The sequence below is a fragment of the Amblyomma americanum genome, chromosome 1 (genome assembly GCF_052857255.1).
Source record: "Amblyomma americanum isolate KBUSLIRL-KWMA chromosome 1, ASM5285725v1, whole genome shotgun sequence".
Taxonomy (NCBI): Eukaryota; Metazoa; Arthropoda; class Arachnida; order Ixodida; family Ixodidae; genus Amblyomma; species Amblyomma americanum.
Window position 1 is genome coordinate 372,485,394 of NC_135497.1, and position 20,669 is coordinate 372,506,062.

General features: G+C 43.0%; 1 pseudogene; it reads right to left on the reverse strand.

Moving 5' to 3' along the window:
- Positions 1-12,463: 12,463 nt before the first annotated feature.
- LOC144116651 (U2 spliceosomal RNA) lies at positions 12,464-12,631 on the reverse strand (annotated as a pseudogene).
- Between the last annotated feature and the right edge of the window lie 8,038 nt (positions 12,632-20,669).

Sequence of the window (20,669 nt, forward strand, 5' to 3'; positions counted from 1 at the left end):
CTTCAAAATTTTGCCACAGGGCTGTGGTATCTTTTCAACAAATGTCTCCTAACTGTGAGATTTTGGCAATAGACTTTGTACTTCCTGGGTGCTCTCCATTTTCAATAGCAAATTGTTATTTCCCCAATGGAGTCCAGGATGTTAGACCCCTGGACTTTTTACTCGTAAACTGTAAAATCCCAGTTCTCGTGGCTGGGGACTTCAATTCTCATCATGTGTCTTGGGGTTTTAGGACTAATACATGCGGCAAGCGCCTTTCGGACTGGGTTTCTGATCACAACCTGATGTGCTTAAATTCAGGATCGGCCACTTATCTTCGCTCACACACTCAATCTGTTTTAGATCTCACGTTCATAAGTCCTGGAATTGGCGTAACGAATTGGTCGACAGTTGATAGCGGCACCTCAAGTGATCATGTACCTATTCATTTTGATATCATATGTCGTGTTACTCCGGCGACTTCTCAGTTGCGGTCACATGTAAATTATGACAGATTTCAGACGGCGTTGCGCTCTGCCCTTCCTCCAGTGTCTAACATCGCCGAGGTCCACCAGTCAGCAAGCATATGTCTGGCTATTGAGGAAAGCCGTAAAACGTCGGAGTTCCTGGTGAGGCCAACAAAAGGGAATTCTTCTAACTGGTGGAATGCGGACTGCACAAGAGATTACAGGCGGAGGAAGGCAGCATGGAAAAAGCTTCTTCATAACCAATGTCCGAATAACTGGAGTGATTATAAATTTATTGCAGCCACCTTTAAACGCACAGTTTCTCGCGCTAAGGCAATATGTGACTCAGAACACTTCGATTATCTTTCAAAGGCGGGCAACCGACGTGCACTATTCGGTTTTCTACGGTCTAGGAAACAGCTCATGTTCTCTCATAATTTTCAGTCATTAGTTATGTCACCTGTAGAAGCTATCCAGGCGGTTGAATTAATAGCCTCAGGCCTGCAAAAGCGGTTATCGTCTTTACTACCTATGCGACCATTGTTGTTTGCACCAGTCGTGCCAAATGATAATGCCTCACAAGTAAATCTATCAGAGCTTTCACAAGTTGTCCAGAGATTGCCAGCTGCTGCTCCTGGTCCTGATGGTGTTACCACAAAGATGCTCAAGATTCTATTTGAAGAGTCTCCCAACTCCTTATTGCACCTAATAAACTACTCTCTCAAACACGCTTGGATACCTTCTGAGTGGAAGCTGTCCAAGGTGATCCCTTTACTTAAAAATCAGGGTGGAGGCTATGAATTGGATAATATTAGGCCAATTTCTTTAACATTAAACGTGGTAAAGTTGATAGAAAGGGTGGTACTAATTCGGGTGTCAGCCATTGTGGACCGCAAAAGTATACTCAGCCCATGCCAACTCGGTTTCCGGCCACGGTGTTCGATATGGAATGTACATGCTGATCTTGAGAGCAGAATTCTTCTTGCTCGTCGTCAACGCCTGGTCGCGGCTTTGGTTACGTTAGATGTCGCCAAAGCTTACGACAGTGTAGAACACTCCATCCTGATACACAGTCTACAGTCACTTCAATTTCCAGATTATATAGTTGCATTGATATCTGCATTTCTTCATAACAGGGAATTCTTTTGCGTCCATAATGGTGTTCATTCAGAGAGGTATAGATAAACGCGAGGTGTACCGCAATGAGCTGTTCTTTCTCCTGTGCTCTTTAATATTCTGTTAAGCTCAATTCCTCTCCACCGCCATGTACGCACTAACGTCTATGCGGACGACATTGCGTTTTTTGCTGCTGCGCCGGATATACATTGTCTGTATGGTCTGTTGCAGTCATATTTGAATACACTTGCGCACTGGTTGAGCGCAGTACACCTGAAGTTAAATGTTCGCAAGTGCGCCACTCTTGTTTCCCTCTATTCACTCCTGTAGTGGTCTCTCTCATGTGCCAGTTAAAAATAATACCGCAGCTTCAATCCCTAAAATACCTAGGGGTCATTTATGACAACAAACTCACGTGGCGACCTCACATTGACCATGTCGCGGCGAAAGGGGCTCGTGCCGTGGGCATGTTACGGAGATTATGTCATCACCGGTACGGCATGCGCAGAGATGCGCTATTAATGATCTACATAATGTATGTCAGGCCAATTTTAGAATTTGGATCAGTGTTGTGTTCAGGCTCGGCTACATATAAACTTCGCCCTCTCGTCCTTTTAGAGAGGGAAGCACTTCGCATGTGCCTCGGCCTTCCAATATTTGTGGCTATCAATGTGCTGTACCTTGAAGCTCGCATTCCGTCTCTCTTATCACGACTTCAATTTTTAACTGTGCAAACTTACCTCAGGATCTATGAATCTCATTTCCACCGTTCCCAAGGCATTTTCTGTTCTCAGCCGACCTCCTTTTTTGGTGCCCCCTGGTCTCGTTTCAACTCCCCTCAGGTAGTGTTTGTGCAATGATTACTTCAGCCTTTAGATGTAAACATTTATGATATCCTTCCCGCGCTTCGCAATGGGCCCGCTATCCACATTGTTTTCGACGACATTCCCATAAAACGCAAAACTTTTGCCACCGAGTATTCTAAATGGTCTTCCAGAAGATCATCTGAGGACCCTACCTACAGATATAGCAATAGCCACTGATGCATCGCAATGCAATGAAAAAGCAGGTGTGGGAATATTTTGCTCGCATTTAGACTGGTCCTTTTCTCTGCGCCTTCCAGATTTCACCCCTATTTTTCAAGCAGAGTTTCTAGGAGTTGTACATGCTCTACGCAAGCTAGACCCCTCTATTACAGCAGTTGCAGTAATTACTGATTCTTTATCTTTGTGTTCGTCCCTCGCTGCACATGTTGACGGTCCCATTTTATCAGCTTTCTTATCCCTACTTCCTCCGCATTTGAGCATTGTTCATTTAGTATGGGTTCCTGGTCACAGCAGTGTGACAGTAAATGAGATTGCTGATAATCTCGCAAAGGCTTCCCTCAGCGGCCCCGTGTTGCCAATCATCCCGGCTACAGCCTATATTACAGCATCTAGATTTCGGTGACGTGCATTTTTAAGCACGCAAGACACATCACTTTTAACATCGGCGGATTATGAGCACCTTAAATATTATTGGAACAGGAAAATTTGTTGCTCCCGGCAGCTTGAAGTATCACTGACGAGGCTGCGCTGCCGCATCCCCCATCTAAATTTCTATTTACACAAGTCGCGTTTGGCGCTCTCTCCCCTTTGTGCATTTTGCCGGGAGCCTGAATCTATTGAACATTTTTGGCTGTATTGTCGCCGATTCAACTCTCTGAGAAAAAGGTTGCTGGAGGAGCCCTTGCAGCATCTTGGCCTTAGTTTGAGCAGCCCGCTCTTGCTATCATTTGGCGCCACCACATTTGGGTTCAGCCAAAGATCTGTTTGTACCGCTGTTCTAAATTTCCTGATAGAATCTCACCGACTGCCTTGCTAAGTGTTCCAACCTTTTCTTTTCTATCAATTATTACATTTTGACTAAATCATTAATATTTAATCCCTCTCTTTATTATTATTAAAATTTTAAAATCAAAACACTCATCCCTTTTCTGTTCATGACGAAAAATTCACCGGTGTTGCGCTCCCACGTGCTTTTCCTTTTTGTTAACTGCGTTCACGTGAATAGCCACTCGATTCTTGGCCGATCCCCCAGTGTGGGTATGTGCCATCTTTTGATAGGCTAACAACAACAGCAACGAAAATAGCGTTTCTCATGAAGAAAAATTTCATTCCTCCATGACTGATCTACATTTCGTGGCTGGTTTGAAAAATTGGTTTTGAAGAAAACAAAGTGCACAATATCTGTCGGACATCTCAGAGTATAGTTATGAAGGGCTCGCCCTTAAGGGCGAACGGGAAAACGAGGATTTATGTTCCGACTCCGCAAATCGTCCCTGCAAGGAGGAAGACGAGGGATTGGCTAAGTATTGGGCGTTTGGTCCTGTTTTCCTTTTCCCCCTGTGCCTTTGCATCTTTTTTCTTGTGTGCATAACGCAAGAGGTGAGTTTCTAAATCTCAGGTAATGTCTGCGCAGTCTCCCGGCCAGGGGAGCTCTCCCTGGTCGCCTTCCCTACCGCCTCATGAGATGCCTCTGGAAGCTTTTCAACGCTCTGGCGTCGGCAGCATTCCTGTGGCGCTGGTGCCAAAGGATGGTGGTTCTATCAAAATTAACAATCCAGGGCCTGTTCGAGCTGCTGTCCAGGCGCCGACTTTTCCTTATAAGGCAGTCACTGAAGTAAGGCAGTTTGGACGTGGCGGGATTCTGTGCCGTTCGCCAGACATGTCGTACGTAACGGATCTTCTAAACTACTCTTCTTTTGGGTCTCTTTCGGTAAACAGTTTCATTCCTTCTCATCTCGCCTGTAGAAAAGGTTTGCTTCGCGGTGTGGACTCTTGCTTCTCTCCAGTTGAAACCTTCGACCTTATCGCTGCAGCGAGTGTTGTTGCTGTGTATCGCTGTAGATGTGAGGTGAGCAATGAGCGGGTGCCAACAAAACGATTTTTGCCTCTTTTGCGGGTACTGCCTGCCCCTCAGAAATAAAATCATGGCCCCTAATCTTCCGTGTATATCTCCTTCCGTCTAAGCCACTGAAGTGCAGCAATTGCTGGTGATATGCCCATAGTGCTCGTGGCTGCAAGTTCACCTTGCGCTGTTGTAAATGCGGCAATGAGCATTCATCAAATTTATGCTCTGATCAAAACGAGAAGTGTTGCCTTTGTGCTAGGTCTAACGCGGCAAATTTTATGAATTGTCCTTCTCGGGATCATCATATGCAAATTCTAGACATATCCGACCGCAAACGCTGTTCGCGGCGCGAGGCAATATCAGAAATTAAAGAGAGCTCATGGCTATGCAGGTGTTTCATCCCGTTCTGGAGCGACACTAGATTCGTCTATCTCTCAGGCAATAGTGACTGCTGTTGAAGCCTCTATGGCTAACATGTTTGACACGATAGTGTCCACTGTCGAAGAGTTGATATCTTATGCTCTGGAAACGCAGATTACCCAGGCCATGCAAATTGGAATCATTTCTGCCATACCAGTCATGCCTTCGTTAATGACCCAACATTCCTTGCCTGAGCCGTCTCAGCCCCAAGAAGAAGTTACTCCTGTCTCTCCACTTCCTCGGTCCACTAATTCAGATAATGCTCAAATTATTCATGATGCACAGATGGTGGATTCGGATACGCGAATCCTCAAACGCAGTGGATCCCCCATGTCTAACCCTTCTTTACATCATAAGCCGTAATCAAAGGAGTATCAGATTGGCTCTAAGCCAAAAGAAACTATTTTTGGTAGACAGTTGCTGCTGCCCAGATTTCTCAACAATAGGGGTGTTAAGAGTTCTCCAGTGGAGCTGTGGGTCACTTGTTTCAGCTTCAACAGACTTACTGTACCTTATATCTCAACATAATTCAGACATAATTGTTTGATAAGAAACTTAGCTTACATTAAAAAAAATACTATTTGCAAAATTTTTCTTCATTTCGACAAGATCTTCCGTCAAGATGAAGAGGCTTACTCATACTAGTTTCTCCTAAATTTTGTCACAGGTTTAAGATTTCTTTTCAGTCCTCTGCTGTAGACTGAGTTATTTGCTATAGACTTTGAAATTCCAGGGTGCTATTCGTTTTCATTAGAAAATGTTTATTTTCATAGCGGTGTGCAGGATACCAGGCTGCTAGATCTCCTGCTCCTTAAATGTCAGAAGTCAGTGCTCTTAGCCGGTGACTTCTCATCATGTGTCGTGAGGCTTTATGACAGATTTCTGTGGTAAGCGCCTTTTGAATTGGGTTACTGATAACAACTTTTCGTGTATGAATTCAGGTTGGGCCACATTTCTCCGCGCAGAAATTCGATCTGTGTTAGATTTAACATTCACCAGCCATTGTGTTCCTGTACTCATTTGGTAGACTGTGGATTGTGGAACATCTAGCAATCACATACCTATCGATTTTGATGTTAATTGCCCCTTAACTCCGGCGTGCTCTCAGTTGAGGTCATATAAACTTTGTCCAGTTTCAGACCTCTTTGCGCTCCACTCTTGCTTCAGCGATTAATTCTGCTGAAGGTCATACAGCAAAAGGCTTATGCTTGGCTATTGAAGAGTACCGAAAGAAGTCCAAATTCTTGGCACGTACACTAAGAGGGAACACTTTTGCTAGATGGTGGAATGCAGATTGCTCGCGGGATTACAGACGCAGAAAGGCTGCACAGAAGAAGCTCCTACACAATAAGCACCCAAAAAAATTGGCATGATTATAAGTTCATTGCAGCTACTTTTAAACACACAATCTCACAAGCGAAATAAATCTATGAATCCGAGCATTTTGACTTCCTATCAAAATCAGGAAACCGTCGCGCACTTTGCAGATTTTTAGGATTGCGGGAAAAGATTCCGGTTTAAGAAAATCCACCATCATGTGTTTTTACCTCCCAAAAGCAATAGAAACAGTTGAGACAATTTCCAAAGGATTAGAGCAGTGTTTCTCCTCTGTACTTCCTTTTCTCTCCTTATTTTTGGCGTCAGTGGACCGGTTTCAGCATATCCCCCTATTACCCTTTCCGAGCTTTCCCCGATAGTGTTGAGGTTACCAACTGCCGCTCCAGGCCCTAATAGAATAACATCAAAAATGTTAAGGAACCTCTTTGAGGAGTCCCCTACCTCTTTACTGCAGCTGGTTAATTTTGCAATCAAACATGCATGGCTTTCTCCTGAGTGTAAAATCGCAAAAGTGATCTCTTTACCTAAAAACAATGGTGGTGGCTATTCTCTGGACAATATTAGAACCATTTCACTGACATCAAACGTGGTTAAGTTAATTGAAAGGGATCATAATTCTACGTGTTTCAGAGTTTGTGGACCGCAATAATATCCTTAGTCCCTGTCAAATTGGTTTTCGTCAAAAATGTTCCCCATGGAATGCTCACACCGATCTCGAGAGTCGTATTCTTCTTGCGCGGCACCATAAAATGCATGTTGCGTGTATATTAGGCTACATTAGGTGTAGTCTAAGCTTATGACAGCGTAGGACGCGACATAATATTGCAAAGATAACATACTCTGCAGTTTCCGAATTTCTTACTTCCATGGATATCTGCGTTTCTTGAAAACAGACAGTTTTTTGTATACTAATTGGAGTAAATGGTGTTCCCCAAGGAGCAGTCCTGTCGCCTGTGCTCTTCAATATTCTAATGAGCTCTATTCCCAGCCATCAAAATATTCGCACGTACGTCTATGCGGACGAAATTTCATTTTTCACTTCGGCAGCTGACATTCAATCTCTCTATGTGCGCCTGCAATCGTACCGGAATTTGCTTGAAAGTTCGATGTGTGTCTTACGTCTCGCCTTAAATGTAAACAAGTGCGCTGTACTTGTTTTTCAAATGAAAGATCCTGTTCACCTGTCTCTCAGTTACCAGCGACAAAATATTCCTCAAGTTAAGTCACTAAAATATCTTGGTGTCATTTATGAAGACAGCCTCACATGGCCCTTTCACATTGACCATGTCGCAGTGAAAGGGGCTCGTGCTTTGGGCATGTTGCGTAGATTAAGTAATCCCCAGTATGGAATGCGGAGAGATGCACTTTTTATGATTTATGTTTTGTATATTCGAGCAACTTTAGAATTTGGATCTGTGCGGTTTTCTGGTACGGCTGCTTACAAAATTCGCCCGCCCGTTCTTTTGGAGCTGGAAGTGCTTCGGTTGTGTCTTGGTCTCCCCAAATTTGTGGCCAATAACGTGCTTTATCTTGAAGCCCTTATTCCTCCTTTATCATCTAGATTTAAATTCCTAACTGGTCAGACGTACCTACGGATATATGAATCATATTTACACAGCTCCTTGTCTGTATTTTGTTGGCCTAGATTTCATACCCCGCAGGCAGTTGTGGTACAAAATTGACTTGACCCTTTAAATGTTCTCTTGTATAACATCCTTGCGACAAAAAACAGTGGTTCCTCTGTAGAAAATTGTCTGAGGATATTTTCTCGAAAAACGCTAAGCATTTACCACGTCGCATTTTAAATGGAATATTGGGCTCCACATTCGATGAAAGGCAGGGGCGGGAATATATTGTCCGCTTCTAGATTGGTCTTTTTCTGTGCGGCTTCCTCATTACACTCAGATTTTCCAAGCGGAGTTTCTGGCGGCAGTGCTTCCTCTTGGCAAACTAGAGGCAGCTTTCTCCTCGGTGGCTGTCATTACAGACTCTCTTTGTGTTTGTTCCTTGCTTCGGCTGTAATATTAATAATAATAATAATTGGTTTTTGGGGAAAGGAAATGGCGCAGTATCTGTCTCATATATCGTTAGACACCTGAACCGCGCCGTAAGCGAAGGGATGAAGGAGGGAGTGAAAGAAGAAAGGAAAAAAGGGGTGCCGTAGCGGATGGCTCCTGAATAATTTCGACCACCTGGGGATCTTTAACGTGCACTGATATCGCACAGCACACGAGCGCATTAGCGTTTTTCCTCCATAAAAATGCAGCCGCCGCGGTCGCGTTCGAAACCGGGAACTCCGGATCAGTAGTCGAGCGCCCTAACCACTGAGCCACCGCGGCGGGTTAGATTTGCCAATATTAAGCACCTTCCATTCATTACTGCCTCCGCATTTGAGCCTTGTTCACATGATATGGGTGCCAGGTGATAGCAGTGTGACTGCCAATGAAGCTGCGGACTGCCTGGCAAAGGCGTTCCTCAGTGGCACCGTGCTACCTACCGTTCTGGCTACAGCGTACACTAAAGCAGGGAGGTTTTGAAGACAAAATTTGCTAAGAATGACAACTATACCTATTTTAAGATCTGGTGATTACCTGCACCTGAGGTATTCGTGGAGCAGGCAATCATGCCATTCACGGCAGCTTGAGGTATATCTATCAAGGCTCCGCTGCCGGATCCAACCCTTAATTTTTTTATTTCCACAGGTCTGGGTGGCGATTAATCCCGTCTGCGTATTTTGTGGTGAGCACGAAACCATAGACCATTTTTTTGTTGTTTTGTCGCCGATACACCATGATGAGAACACGGTATTTAGAGAAACCACTACAACAGCTTGGCCTTTGTTTCAGCAGCCCAGTCATATTGTCATTTGAAGCCCCCATACTTGGGTACAGCCACAAGACAGTTTCTACCGCCGTCCAATTTTTTTTAATGGAATAAAATCGACTACCTTGGTAATTTTTTTAATTTTTTCTCTAAGATTACTTTTATTCTTACAGTTATCATTATCATTTAGCCACTCGGCTATAAACATCAGTCTCAATCTCCTGCGTGCCTTATGCATTTCCCGTTTCATTTCGTTGTTCCTTTTTTTTACTTCTTCCTTCCTTAGCATTCATTTTATTTTCATCCAGGAAATATTTACCTGAAAAGCTCTCTGTGCTCGCCAATTCTTGGCCAATCCCCCTATGCGGGCATACATGGCCACATCGGGAATACCCTCATACAGTGGCACGTGCCACTGTATGAGGGTAACAACAACAACAATCTCAGAGGACACCTGAACCGCGCCGTAAGTAAAGCAGCAAAGGAGGGACTAAGAGAAGAAAGGAAGAGAGGTGCCGGAATGGAGGGCTCCGGAATTATTTCGACCACGTAGGTGGCCTGGGTAACTTTAACGTGCACTCACATAGCGCAACACATGGGCGCCTTTTCGTGTTTCGCCTCCATCGAAACGTGGCATCTCGAACCAGGAAATTCAAACTCAGTAGTCAAGTGCCTATTTCTGCTTTCCGAGAAGAGCGTTAGTAAAGCCACTGAAAGTTGAATGGCGTGTGCCGGAAGCCATTCGTCTGCTGTGCATATCAATGCAAAAAGACGAGTTCTTCTACCTTTCGTTCACAGTTTTCTGCGTTGTTCTTGTGTAACATGAGCGGTTATATCAAAGGAATATGACAAATGTGCTGCTATATCAAAAGAAAGCGAGAAATGTGAGTATCCTTTGGAGAACCCTCTAATATCAGAAAAACCAAGGAAAACAGATATGCAGGTTTCACCCTGCCGCAGCAATTGGGTACGCATACAATACATTTTTTTCTGTTTCTTTTCTTCCAAGCACTGAATTTTTGTGTAGCAAATAAATGGCGAACAACGTAGAAGAGACGTTCGTGATAAAGGTGGCGTAGTTTCAGTTTCTAGTTGCAGGCGGCCTATGTCACCTCTCATAGCTGGCGGTTCATGTTTATCGTTTTAGGATGTCTATTACCTTCCAGACAACCTAACTCCATAACAAAGCAACGTCTTTACAGCTGCGCCAACAAGAAGCACCTCAAACAATTTTAGGACTAGTCATTAGCATGTATATAGAAATGCGCAGCGCGGCAGAAATGTCTCACGAGAAGGATGAATGCTGCGCGGGCGTTCACGTTCCTTTTTCGACGTGCACAGCGCGAGAGAAATTGTGGACGCGAAAGAGCAATAGAGAGCAAGCGCTATTTTAAGTCAACTGCACAAAAGCATCATGAAGAAAACCCCGTTCAGGGCAAATTTACTACATAATAAGAAACAGCGCTTGGTACACTCCGCTTGGAAAAGTAGTACCATACCTTTTGGCGGCACTGATGTGAACTAGCAGAACACCGTCGGCACCTTACCAGTTAGTAGCAGCGCCTTCACTCCGCCTCGATCGAAACATAATTCGGTAAAGTGGTCAATGCATTGTCGGCTGCCTGTTGTAGGATTTGTTACACCTATCCTGTCTTAAATTCGCCCCCCCCATTAATGGTAGGACTTCGGCTTAGAGCATGAGAACGTGCTTCACAATAAAGCGCAGCTTTGCCGACACTAGCGCTACGGGACGACAAAAATCTGAGCGGACGAGACTCCGTACGTGTTGCTGGCGACGTGCTGTCCTTTGCTAGTATCGTCCGACTGCTATGCAAACGAACCTTATTTTTTAAACGTCTTCCCCGGAGACTATGCTGTTCTCCTCATGCAGCTCACTTCGCAATAGGTAGGCATTATAGCGAAAAAAGATGAGAATTACGGAACGACGAAATGCCAAGGTGAACATAAAACCGACGCTGAAAAACTGCGCTGATTTCCCATTTCGTGCACTGCCCAAGACTGTCTTTGGGGACGAGGCCGCTTTCTTCTGATGGCCTCACTTTCGGCAGTACGATGCACTACAGGCCCTCCATGTTATATCCCTGTATCGGGCGCCCGATGCGCCAACCAGCCCCCTACTGGAGATCGGTGAAGATGGTCAAAGACGAGGCTGACAACATTTGAGTTAACGAGGAGGAGGAGGAAAGAACTTTTTTATAAAGCTGACCTGATTTTCAGCGACTCAAAAACAGCCATTCGAAATTTGGCGAGGGGCAGAATATCTGTCACAGTGGCACGATTGGTACGGACTACGGCGGTGGAAATTGTCTGGGTACCGGCACCCTCTCGGAACCTTGGGAACGAGACGGCTCCCGTGAGTGCTGGAGGTTTCGTCTGCCGAGCAGTTGAAGCGGACGTTCGGCGAGGTGCACAAGAGATGGGCAGGTGTCCTTTCACGACATTACTCATCATTACAAACTTGAACGGAGAATTTACCCGCCCCCGGAGAAGCAATTGGTGAAGGCGCAGGAAAGCGTCTGGCGAAGATTGCATACTCGATCTTTCGATAACCCATACGTATTAAACAATATCTACCCAGACGTTCAGCCGGAAAGCAAACGGTGTCAGGAACTGGCAACCTATGACCACATATGGAGCAGCTATAGCATAGCGCGGCCACCGGCATATATTCAATTCAAATCAATTCAATTTGTCTATTTTTCAGAGTGGTACAAACACAAACTCTGAATGGTCTCCTGGACTAAAAGTTGCACTAAGCTACTTGACGACGACCCAGGGGCCACCTTACAAGACAGCAGTTGACGCAGATTATTAAACAAAAGAAAGAAAACCGCACTCATCAAAGATCATATTGAAAATATATGGGCTATAAAGCAGGTCTCAAAAGCGCATATATACGCGAAACAAACGGTGAGACAAAAAGAAGAAAATCATGAGAAAATCAAGGAAACTATATTATGCGTAATCCTTCTCTGGAGCAGTGGGAGGCCGTGTTGGCCAGCTGAGATGCGGTCGTCCTGACCAGGCCCGTGAAGTGGGCCACCCAGGTCGCCGCCAGCAATGCATTCATATCTAGCACGGAAACGTCCCCACATGCGTTCTGACGAAAACAGTTTCTCCATCCATGCATCCAACAAAAATGGCATTCCCGGCCCCTCGGCACTAGGCCGAGGAGGTAGGAGGCACTGCTTTTAATGCTGGCCGGGAGGTCATTTGTCCCAGCGGTATCCTCTGCCAGTCAGACGAGGCGGAGATGCTTGCTTGCTTGCTGTTGTCTGAAAGAATGAAAAGGAAAGTGCACGGGCCTACCCACTGGCTCAAGCTGAGCCACAATCGCTGCCACGTGCTGAAAGTAGGAGAGTTTAACGACAGCAGAGCAAAGATTGAAAGAAAAGACGCGCGCTACTATGTCCCGGGCCGATCCCGGAAGCAGTGCAATGCCGGGCCAACCCGTGATGGAAGTGAAGCAAACTTCAAGCACTCCGCCACATTTCCAAATATAAGTTTAATATCTTGGGTCCAAATGGGACCCGTATCAGATATTAAATCATATTCAGATACGCAGCATGATATATCACGAATTTTTACTATCTGTTCACTATCACTACTATCAATACATTTATATATATCAACGGGTTGAGCTGGAGCTCTGGGTCCGAACTACGCAGAAGGGTTTCCCAGGATTCTCTCGAAATGGTATTTAGCGCTCTCCCAAGAGAATTTGAGCATTCCCAGATTAAAGAATGATTCGCGCTCACAAAAGCCAGCTGTAGACAGCAGTTGTAGACGGAAGTTGTCCGCCGAACTGTCCGCACGAACTCTCAATCATAAGTTTATGGAAAATAAAACAAAATATAAAAGTTCACTAAGCAACAGTTGACAAGCATTATATATGTATTGATAGTAGTGATACTGAATAGATAGTAAAAATTTGTGATAGATGGTGGTATGATAGGTACTAATGGTAACAGATCTAGAGAGAGTGGCAGTGATGGTAAGGATAGAGACCGTACTGATAATGATAGCTGACCATAGATATATTTAGTGCTACAGAAACATAGTACACTCGACACCCGTACACCCGTACACCCGACCTGTCACAAGAAGTCCGTTGTTGCCTCGCTTGTCCGCCGATCAGAGAACCTCAGCTCTACGCTGAAAGAGAAAAAGACAGATTTGGACACCGTTCGCCGCGACCTGATGGCTTCGGGCTATCCCAGTTCTTTTATACAAAAATCCGAGAATCGCCTAGCTCACCCGCCGCCACAGCAACCCCAGCGAGAGAAGAAGAAAAGGATCCCGATACCCTACGTCCCCGAAGTAAGTGAAAGTTTATCCCGCATATTCCAGTCGTACGAAGTCGACGTCGCACATGTACCCACGCAGAAGCTGCGACACGCGATGGTTACAGTGAAAGACAAGATAGAGGAGAAGTTCCCGGGCATCGTGTATAGGGTTCCCTGCGCTGATTGTGAGCATGGCTATATTGGTGAAACAGGTGATATTCGGAAAAGATTGCAGCAACACCACAATGATGTCAAGAACAAGCGCGTGGCAACAAACGCACTGGCTGATCATGCCATCTTCGAGGGCCATGACATCGACTGGGACGGCAGGAAGATAATCGGAAAAGAAAAGAGCAAGACGACAAGGCTTTACCTAGAATCTTTTTATATTCAGACGACGGCAAACACGCTTAATCGCAACGAAGGCAATCTACCCCCGATATACTCCCGCTGCTTTCGTCATACCATGAAACCTATATAACTTACCTTCACTCCTGTCTTTCTTTCATTGTGAACAAGGCCCCCGTAAGCCGGGGCCGAAACGTCATCTTTTTTAACGATTGGTCGGCGCTTGAAGATTTTCCGCCATGAGCATACCCGACCAGACGGGTTTCCGTCGAACCCTGGATTTCATAGTAATAGCATAGGCTGTGATAGGGATAATGATAGCGAGTGATACAGCGAGAGATAGATCGTGATATTGCTATAAATAGTGATAGCGATAATGATAGCGATATTGTTATTTGGTGAAGTAACCGATTTTTATAGTGATGATGACAGCGACAGTGAGAGGTGGTGGCAGCGGCGATGATAGTGTGGATGGAAATAATAAAATTAAATAATATAAATAAAAAATACTGTGAAAAATAAAAAAATATTGAAAAGAAACAAACACTGAATAACTAAGAAAAAATCGAAAAAATAAATTATATAAACATGTCAAATAAGAAAACGGAAATAAAAATGGGGGAAAAAGAGAAAAGGGAAGGGCTTTCGCATATCCGCTCTTGAGCAGCCTCAAGTCCACTCCTGTAATTTTTCGCATGCTGCATTTAGAGTCCGGAAATGTGCACCAGAGAAAAACACGAGCCTGCGCATGTCCGTGTGTTTCTGTTCTAAAAGAATTTCTGTCACAAACGTATGTGCGTCAATGCATTTCCAGTACTTATGCATAGCACAGCGCCCGTGGTGCTGTGTTTTGTTTCTTTGCCTTTCGTTCTCGTAATATTCCGCAGTTTTTCCTTTCTTCGATCATCAACGAACTATCCCGCAAGAACATTCTTCTGCATACAGTTTTTGTTCTTTTTGGATGACATGAATTCTAAAGGATGCAAATATACACGCCTTTGTCGAACGTTTTTTGTTCTCAAAACACTGCGATTTCTACCCTATGTTACAGTGTAATAGAAGCCTTCTAGAACACATTACCGCGGACACTTCCTGTTTGAAGAGAAGCATCGAAAGCTGGCGCAGGGGGTGCAAAGCGCGTGTCACCTCCTTCCCAGCTCATTGAGAGAAACTCCGCTGAAGTAACTCTGTGCCCCGCCCGTTGTGAACGTAACTGAAGAAGGAATTGTCGCTAGCGTCTATAGTAAAGAACAAGATCTAAGCGAAACAAGGGTCTGAAAGGAGAAAAGGCCCCTCTCGCTCCCTCTCTCACTCGCTATTCTTTTTGAATTTCTGACCCGTACGGCCGTTGTAACCGCCGCGCATCGTTTGCGTGTTTCCCGAACGCTGTTAGTCGCGTTATCTCGGGCGCTTTCGCCTAAGTTTCGGTGCCGGTCAAGGACGCTTTGGCCTCGCGTTTATTTATTTATTTATTTATTTATTTATTTATTTATTTATTTATTTATTTATTCATTTATTTATTTATACATACTGTCAATCTACTAGGGATTTTAACAGGAAGGGCGTTCGGAACAAAGACATCATAATAAAGAACGCAACAACGTTAATAAATTATTGACACAAAAAGTGATCCAGAATTGTTCCTTCATGTGTTAATGATATCGGTGCTGCGACAACTACGGTGGTGTTTGGTTTTGAGCTGGTGACCCTTGAAACTGTGAAGAGTGTAGCGAGACCCGCACGGATACGACCGGAACCGCTGTCTGTGCTCTTTCTCGGCGTACCACTCATAGGTGCCTAATAAAGAACTTGGCGTTAGCTCATGATTTTTTCCCTCATTTTTCACGGCATGCAATGTCTAAATATTAAATAGGCCTCCAAGCCCTAGCAACAACATCGTTTTTCTTAATGAGCACTCTTTCGCTGGTTCAATTCATGGCCCCATTGACCGCATTTCAATGCGTACGAAAGTAAAAAGCGCCCGTTTACTGCGTGATATGCGTTAAAAAACCCAAGTGGCGCAAACCAATATGCTGTAAACCTATGACGTTTCACATAGCGTAAAGACGCGATATTGGGAGATGTTGGCGCATAGTCAAAAGCAGTCTTGGAACAGGAGGCTGCCCGTCGATCTAGCCAATACAGGCTTTTCTTGAGAGCGGCTCTGATGAGGCTTCTAGCTTCCAATGGCGAGTGATAAAACAAATCTGAGCAGATGCGGAGCACCATTTGGTATATACGACGGAATGTGCTCGCCGACAGCCGAAGCAGCCCAAGTCAGCTGTGCTTTGTACTTATAGTAGGCGAACACACTCGTGCAAATGAGCTTTTTGCTGGGCATTACAGCACTCCGCTAAGAACGCCGCTGTAGTGGAGCCCGCTGCTCCCTTTTACGCTTAAGTACCTCCGAGCGCGGTCGTTCACTGCTGATGTTCAATCAATAAAAAGGCCATTTAACCTCTCTTGTATCGTTCAATGTGGTCGAGCATGCATGTAGGAAGTCACTTGGACATCGCACTGTGGGTTACGCTCATGAAACTCGGTCTACAAATGATATGGTTAAGATTTCTCCCATTCCTCTTCAAGAAAGACCTTCCTTGACGGCGGGATTCTTTCAGAGACCCTTCCCGCCCTCCTTCCTCTTTATACCCCCCCCCCCGCCGCAAACAGACAATATTGTTTGTAATTGTTCCAAGATGCGAAAAATTCACCTAAACCAGACACCCCCTTTTTTTAGGACCAACTTTATTGCGATAAAACAAGAAATGTGTGCAACACTGTTTGACCCGACAATTTCAGGGGCCAATTTCCGGTCGAATAAAAAAATAGTAAGAGGCTCCGGCGCAGAAAATATGGGGATGAAAAGTTAATGTACACGCAATAATAATACTGTAATAGTACAGGCTTGAAAGATACACGTGACGAAGTGCAAAAAAATATTCAGGAGTCTTCAAAAAACAACATGTAAGCACATAAAATAACACACAAAGAAAAATATTGACACAGCCAAAATGTAAAGATAATAAAAAGAAAATATCATAGCAAAATCAGAAAGCGAGAGTGTCAGGCAGAATTTATTTCGATTTTTAACGCAATTTACTGGTCAATTTGAAATTTCTGGTAACTGCCTTTGTATTGATCTTCTACGTTCCATAATTTGGCTCCATTGAACTCCATCGGGCGTTCACCACGGGCCTGCCGTGACTTGCTTCAGGTGCCGAACCAGGCGGAGATGCTTGTAGAATTTGTCAATGTACATAGTACGGTAGTCCACAGCATTACCTCTGCAAACAGCAGGAAATGCTTCATGCATCCGCAGTTGTCCTACCCTGCTCTCTGAAGATTGCAGCCATGTAGCTGCTTTAGTGTCTGGTAAGAGGGAACGTTGATGTGTTCGGGGTAGGACTGCTTGCGTCACGATGCCATGACTTCCTTCAGGTGCCGCGTGGTTGCGGTCAATGACGAGCCAGGCGGGAATGCTTGTAAATTTGTAGATTTACGTAGCATGGTAGTCTAAAGATGGACCTCTGCAAACAGCAGCAAATAGTTCATTGCGTTTGCGGTGGACCCGCCGTCTCCACCATTCTTCAGTTGTTGAAACTGAAACAACATCCCAGAAGACCATAACTTGTAAATTATTGAACACACGTAGGTGAATACCATGGGGCGATGTATGCATAATGTCTAATACATCATCACGAAGAAAACACTCAAGCAAAACTCTAAAGTGTACTATTTTAAATAAAGCGAGAATTCCTCAGCAATGACATTTTTTTTGCTCAAAAAATTAAGTTCCCATTCCAAATGTCACCCTGGGGCCATCAATGAGAGATAAGAAGTTGGTCAGATGTGGTGCCGTGTCAACTGCGAGCGCAGTCCCAAACGTGACTGAACGCGGGCGAACTTTGATGCCGTGGCCAAGCACGTTAGAGCGGCATCCGCAAGAGGGACGGCATGGTGGTTGCGATACTGGAGCTGCCGGCAGTCGTGGTGGTGCGGATAGTGTCACGAGCTTTTTGACCACTCCAGAAGTTGCACCAAGTTCTGTACCCTTCTTGATCACCCCGTTCATTTCAAGTGCGCTTGCACCACTTGCCTGAGCTTTAACTTAGGCCGGCAGTGGAGACAATGTTCCACTGAATCCCGACCTTACTGCGTGAATGGCTTACAAAAGAAAAAGCTAGAAGTAACGGGGTATAAGTCCGGTCAAGAGCCATTACACAAGCATAAACATGCTTACTAAAAGGCTACTGCAAGTTTAATCAAGGACAAGAATCACAGAGTGCTCGACTCTTGCATCGATGGGTACTCAGATAGATAGATAGATAGATAGATAGATAGATAGATAGATAGATAGATAGATAGATAGATAGATAGATAGATAGATAGATAGATAGATAGATAGATAGATAGATAGATAGATAGATAGATAGATAGATAGATAGATAGATAGATAGATAGATAGATAGATAGATAGATAGATAGATAGATAGATAGATAGATAGATAGATAGATAGATAGATAGATAGATAGATAGATAGATAGATAGATAGATAGATAGATAGATAGATAGATAGATAGATAGATAGATAGATAGATAGATAGATAGATAGATAGATAGATAGATAGATAGATAGATAGATAGATAGATAGATAGATAGATAGATAGATAGATAGATAGATAGATAGATAGATAGATAGATAGATAGATAGATAGATAGATAGATAGATAGATAGATAGATAGATAGATAGATAGATAGATAGATAGATAGATAGATAGATAGATAGATAGATAGATAGATAGATAGATAGATAGATAGATAGATAGATAGATAGATAGATAGATAGATAGATAGATAGATAGATAGATAGATAGATAGATAGATAGATAGATAGATAGATAGATAGATAGATAGATAGATAGATAGATAGATAGATAGATAGATAGATAGATAGATAGATAGATAGATAGATAGATAGATAGATAGATAGATAGATAGATAGATAGATAGATAGATAGATAGATAGATAGATAGATAGATAGATAGATAGATAGATAGATAGATAGATAGATAGATAGATAGATAGATAGATAGATAGATAGATAGATAGATAGATAGATAGATAGATAGATAGATAGATAGATAGATAGATAGATAGATAGATAGATAGATAGATAGATAGATAGATAGATAGATAGATAGATAGATAGATAGATAGATAGATAGATAGATAGATAGATAGATAGATAGATAGATAGATAGATAGATAGATAGATAGATAGATAGATAGATAGATAGATAGATAGATAGATAGATAGATAGATAGATAGATAGATAGATAGATAGATAGATAGATAGATAGATAGATAGATAGATAGATAGATAGATAGATAGATAGATAGATAGATAGATAGATAGATAGATAGATAGATAGATAGATAGATAGATAGATAGATAGATAGATAGATAGATAGATAGATAGATAGATAGATAGATAGATAGATAGATAGATAGATAGATAGATAGATAGATAGATAGATAGATAGATAGATAGATAGATAGATAGATAGATAGATAGATAGATAGATAGATAGATAGATAGATAGATAGATAGATAGATAGATAGATAGATAGATAGATAGATAGATAGATAGATAGATAGATAGATAGATAGATAGATAGATAGATAGATAGATAGATAGATAGATAGATAGATAGATAGATAGATAGATAGATAGATAGATAGATAGATAGATAGATAGATAGATAGATAGATAGATAGATAGATAGATAGATAGATAGATAGATAGATAGATAGATAGATAGATAGATAGATAGATAGATAGATAGATAGATAGATAGATAGATAGATAGATAGATAGATAGATAGATAGATAGATAGATAGATAGATAGATAGATAGATAGATAGATAGATAGATAGATAGATAGATAGATAGATAGATAGATAGATAGATAGATAGATAGATAGATAGATAGATAGATAGATAGATAGATAGATAGATAGATAGATAGATAGATAGATAGATAGATAGATAGATAGATAGATAGATAGATAGATAGATAGATAGATAGATAGATAGATAGATAGATAGATAGATAGATAGATAGATAGATAGATAGATAGATAGATAGATAGATAGATAAAGAGGAGGAGAGAAAGACAGGGATGTTAACCAGAAAGGGGTTCCGGTTGGCTACCCTGCACTGGGGAAGAGGGATTAGGGGGTTACACTGAATTTTTCATGGTGGCATATACGAGTGGATTCCAAGAGAAAGTAAGCGCAGCAGGGGGAGGCAGAAGGTTAGGTTGGCGGATGAGATGAAGGAGTATGCAGGCAAAGGGTGGATGGCGCTGGCAAAGGACAGGGTTAATTGGAGAGACGTGGGAGAGGCTTTTTCCCTGCAGTGGGTGTAGTAAGGCTGATGATGATAATAATAATGATGATGATGATGATGATGATGTACGTTACACGCCACTTTCTTGCATGGCGCAGAACGAATAAGGTTTTGTTGACGAGAATAAAAATTTCCAGGGATAAGGTGGCCATTGCTGGCACGGAACAGGGTAATTGGAGAGATATAGGAGAAGGCTTAATTAGCCCTCCAGTGGGCGTTCTCAGGCTGATTATCATAAGGCACTCGAGTTACTTGTAACATTGGACAGTACAGTGGTCTTTAGAAAATCAAGCTTTCACTCCCATATAACGGCAGAACCGTTATTCACAAGTTAATTTCTTCTTGCTGTTCACTGCTATCATTTGCCTGCAGCCAATGCATGCGACAACTATATGCATCTACAACTCCTGCCCTTCAAAGTGCCTGGCTGAATAAATGAATGCTCCGGTGCAGTTCCCTTAGAGCTGCGTTTTGAAATCTTGCAGATAGAAGCTTCAAGCACGAAGCAGATTCAAACTGTTCATGAAAAAAAACGCCTATCATTTTCTTTTTTTTAAT